The sequence below is a fragment of the Crassostrea angulata genome, unplaced genomic scaffold (genome assembly GCF_025612915.1).
Source record: "Crassostrea angulata isolate pt1a10 unplaced genomic scaffold, ASM2561291v2 HiC_scaffold_288, whole genome shotgun sequence".
Classification (NCBI taxonomy): Eukaryota; Metazoa; Mollusca; class Bivalvia; order Ostreida; family Ostreidae; genus Magallana; species Magallana angulata.
In genome coordinates, this window is record NW_026441841.1 from 1 (window position 1) to 5,000 (window position 5,000).

General features: G+C 33.9%; 1 long non-coding RNA gene across 1 annotated transcript; it reads right to left on the bottom strand.

Annotated features, from left to right (window-relative positions):
• Positions 1–1,681: 1,681 nt before the first annotated feature.
• Positions 1,682–3,033, bottom strand: LOC128170037 (uncharacterized). Its single transcript, XR_008241652.1, has 3 exons — positions 2,967–3,033; positions 2,177–2,314; positions 1,682–1,792 (listed from the first exon to the last, which is right to left on the bottom strand). It is a non-coding gene; the product is annotated as an uncharacterized LOC128170037 (long non-coding RNA).
• Positions 3,034–5,000: the final 1,967 nt, after the last annotated feature.

Genomic DNA, 5,000 nt, shown 5'->3' on the forward strand with positions numbered 1-5,000 from the left:
CGTTGTATGGTGAGCCCATATCTTTTAATGTTGCAGAGGAAGATCCTTCTTTCAATAAATGCTTATGCCGTCTAGTTTGGAGCCCCCTGGAAGCCATGACCACTCCCAGTTTTCACTGGAACGGGGGTACAACTACAACAGGGGTCCGTCTGATTATCAGGCAGGGAAAAATGTCCCCTCTATTGACCTTACACCTGCAAGTACCACAGAAGATAGGTAAAACATGGCCCTCGGAACCCCAGGGAGGTTGGTTGGAGGCATTTCACTGAGAACCCAAGAGAGGTTGATTGGAAGAATTTCACTGAGAAACCCAGAGAGGTTGATTGGAAGCATTTCACTAACAACTCAAGGGAAGTTAATGGGAAGTACTTCAGCCTCTGGACGGAAAATCCCGGCTGAGGCTAATACCCTGATATAATCCGGTAGTGTAAATGGGGGGTTGCCAAGTTCAGAACTTTGACTATATATAATGGGTGAACTGATGATAACAGCTTCCTGGCTCTTAGTGTTTCAGGAAAGGGCCAATCACTAAAATAAGTTCAGATTCTCTCGTCTCATGGCATGGAAGGGATGAGTTTCAGGGAACTTGCTTCACGTTTGGAACAGAGGTTCGGTAAGGGTATGATTCAAGGCGCCTTTCAAGTAGAATTTAGCTCTATGGCTCAGGTGTCCGATGAAAGCCTGGAGTTATGGATGTGGCGCAGCGTGCTCTAGGGGCAATAGTTCCGGTCAAGTGCTCCAAGAGCAGACGGTCCTTGGAACACTGGTCTATGTCATGACAATATCCACATGTATCACTGCAGTTGTCACCAAGATCGCAAGCTATTGAAAGGACATTTGATACTTTTTAAACAAACCGAACTGAAGTTTCGTCCCTTCTTCATGAATGATTTAAAACAATAATTTCTGAAATCAAACAAACTGTTTCAAAACAAGAGCAATTTAAAAAGATATAAATTTATAATAGAGCAAGATTATTTTGTGTGTGTGGGGGGTGGGGGTGGGGGGGGGGGGGTACTTGAACGATTGAATTAATTCACTGGACATTGGACATGCATTTGTCAATTGTTAAAAAACATTTTTTTTAAAAATTTATAGGAATTATTCTTCTTTGGCTACATCAAAAATTGGCTGAGATGATAACAATGCTGAACATGACGACACACTTACGACTTCAGACGACTGCGCGTTTTGAAAATCAGTTTTGTTGCATTTATCTTTGTAACACAATCATTGCATACAAAATAAGATGTGTGTAGTGACTTAATGTTTTGCTATTATTGTTTGGTAAAATACACTGAATATATCCACTTTTAATATTACTCTTCGTCTAAAGATTTTGATCGTTAGAAAAAAAATCAGCTCAATTGACATAGATTAATCTTAAGATGGTTATAAACAGTTTTATTGCCTTAAACATATTATTTCCACAGTACATGTAAATCCAAGTAAAGATGACTGTATGATACTAATATTAGAGTTTTAGTTCATGGATAATCTTTAAGATTATTTTACTATCGATACCTTATATTTTGCTTCGTCAATTACTCAGTAATTAGTACACATATACACAATATATGTATTCTTCAAGTAAGATGTTAGTAAAAGTTGGTTTGACTAATTCAGTACATATTATTTATATGTACAAAATGTTCATTACCATTTTGACACTCATATCCCTGCCATCCGGGGTTACACCCAGTATCACAAGAACCATTGAATCTGTTACAGCCATCACAGATGTCGTTACATCTGTCAGCACAATCTTGTCCAAAAAATCCGTAAGGGCAGGCTACATTAAACACAAGGATTATGAAGCAAATACGAACATAGAATCCAACTCTGGCATTCTGTCAATTGAATGATAGAAATATTGTCAACTAACAAAAGATTGGAGGTGACAACATTACTATTCAGTCGGTTCCAGCAAGTTAACTTTTTATTATATTATTTTTAGAGAAGGTAAATGTACATCACAATAACATTATATTAAAGTTGTATTAATGTATTTAATATCTAATTCTGATAAATCAATAATTCTAAATTATATCAAGGAAGTTTAAATTAATTTGTCTTGCAGAATTAAATTGTGTTTTGCATAAAATGATCATCAAACATGTTTTATAGAGAGCAGGATGAGTCTGAAGTCCATACCTTGTTGAGCGTTATAACTTACGTGTTTTACACAAGTCCCCGTGATAACCAACATCACATCCAGTCAAACATGTTCCGTTAATATTGGAACAGTGGTTGACGTCACGACAGTGTCCACATGTTTTACTGCAGTTATCACCAAATGATTCCTTGTCACAAGCTGGTGAGGAAAAAAAAATGTTATGTTGTAAACCATCCTACATTTTTTTGTAAATTATATCCAAGGAATGAATTCAATAGCAACTATTTTAAACGAGTATAAAATCATACAGAACCTTTTTTTTTGGCTTATATCTGAATTATTAACGCTAAAAGTAAAAATCCGATTGGAAAAATTTACATACATTAACATATAAGTTTGTAATTTATAAACATTTGAAATTATCTTTTTACTAAAGGAGAGGGAGTCCAAATATTTTATATAATAGTATATATAATTTTTTTTATTGCTTGTATTTGTTGTTTATAGATTTTACTTTGAAATAAAGTCATTTTATTATTATATAGCATCTTCAGTTAAAGTGCGTTACCCTAAGCAAACACTTTGTTATTCAATAACTTTATCCAAAATATATTATTCGAATAAAATGACACTGAAACTAATATTAATTGTCTTAAAAATAAACAACATTGTATACTGACTAATCTCTTTAGCAATATTAACATATACACACTGACTGTAATACTTATAACTTATGTGTAATTACTGAATACAATAATTGTTCATCTATAAACTTCAAACATGTTTTACTCATGTAACTGAGATGTTCTCTCCATAGATCAACTTAAACACTCTGTGTGCACTTCATTACCATCTTGACACTCATATCCCTGCCATCCGGGGTTACATCCAGAATCACAAGAACCATTGAATCTGTTACAACCATCACAGATGTCGTTACATTCGTGAACACAGTCTGGTCCAAAGAATCCGTGTGGACAAGCTGAAAGTAATGGTTAACGTATAAATTATACTTACATCTGTCAGCTAGATACATGTAAAATGGATGCTTGCCATTTCCTCAACTAAAATGTAAGTTAAAATTGTTTTCCTGTTCTTTCTTAAAATATATTATATTTCCACTCCCATGCTTTACATGTTTCCCCATCATAACCCATTTCGAATCCCGTTAAACATGACCGTTAGTGAATTAATCTTCCACTTACGTGTTTCACAGGTTTCACCACGATACCCAGCTTCACACCCAGTTAAGCATGACCCTTTGGTGTTGACGCACTGAGTTAAGTCACGGCAGTGTCCACATTCTTGTTGACACTCAGCACCATAATGTCCATGACCACACTCTTTTGGAAAAATACAATGCTTACTTGAACATTATAAGTTGGTCAATATTATGGACCAGTTACTAAAAATGTATGCAAACCAACATCACTGAACAATTTTCCTAGAAAAATCTTTAAAATGTATACTTGCATGGTGTTAACTGAACAGTAAACTAATACCAAAAAAAACTATAACGCAGGATAACGTCTAAAAGTTTCCGTTCTAAATTGCAACACAAAATGGTTGTAGTAAGCTCCGGGTTTGTTTTTTTTTTGGTCATTAATCAAAAACGTTGGCGACAAATCTTGTTTTTTTATTACGAAAATTACTAAAACTAGAGATACTAGGCGCATATTATCTTTATGAATATATTCAAAAACACATGTAACATCAAACTAGCTGTATTGTCTTAAATTGTCAGTAACTTTTTTTTTCTTCTTCCTTTGTGCCTGTTTGTTTTAGACATTATCAGTTTGTTTGATTTAAAGGTATTGTATTTCTCAATCATCTTGCAATACAAATCAGTTTTCTTTCTATGTCAGCTTTTCAGTCTCAGGTTTTGTCAATGTCCTTACATTGAAAATTGGTAACAACAATATTTAGAGACCTGCGCTTGGAATTAGCAGTGATCGTTAAGTATCAATATTGTTATTTTTTTTTAAATCAAACGAACAGTAAATCGTTGCACAGAGAGAAAAATCAATACTCCATTTGTGGCGTTAGAATATAAAGCAAAATCACACAATTTGGTATATCTTGGTTTATCGATATGGTGGTGTTCGTTTATCTATTAAAAGATGAAGTTTTACCGTTACAGGTAAAATTAACGTAAGATAAAAATCGTACACATTGTAAATCAGTTACACTAAGACCATACTGTAATATTCATGTATAGTCCAAATGTTTAAAAATGTACAATAGATCATACATTACCTGATTTACACAGGTAACCTTGATAGCCAGGTTTGCAGCCCTGACAGGTGCCCGTCTCTATGTGACAGTAACAATTGGTATTTGGACAGGCGTAAGAACAGTAAGCCCCGTAAAACCCTCCAGGACATCCTATAAAAAGTAAAAACAACCATAACTTAAACCAGATTGTAATGGTATCTTATTCATTTTAAAAACATTTAAATAAGAAAGAATATATAACATGCCACTATATATTATCTCAGGTACATCAAAATCACTTTTGACAATGTACGGTGATAAAGTATCACTACACAAATGATTACCAGTTTTTGTTTTTCAAAGAAAAAAGAGGGGGTAAAAAAACTATCAGTCATTCTCATTTATATGACTTCCTTTTGAAATATCACTGTCGCTCAAGTTTTGATCGTATTTTCTTGAAGTTATAACGGGATAATGTTATACATGTTTGACAGTAAATGAGTTTAGGAGTTTATATTCAATTTATATACAATAAATCGCCGTTCATTTTTAAACGCATTATTATTAATTTAACAGCCAAATTATATATGTCACAGTGGTTTCCACATGTCGCTACATGTGCTAATGATAATGGTTGCCAATTTTTCTGCTAATGAAGTCGGAAAACAAA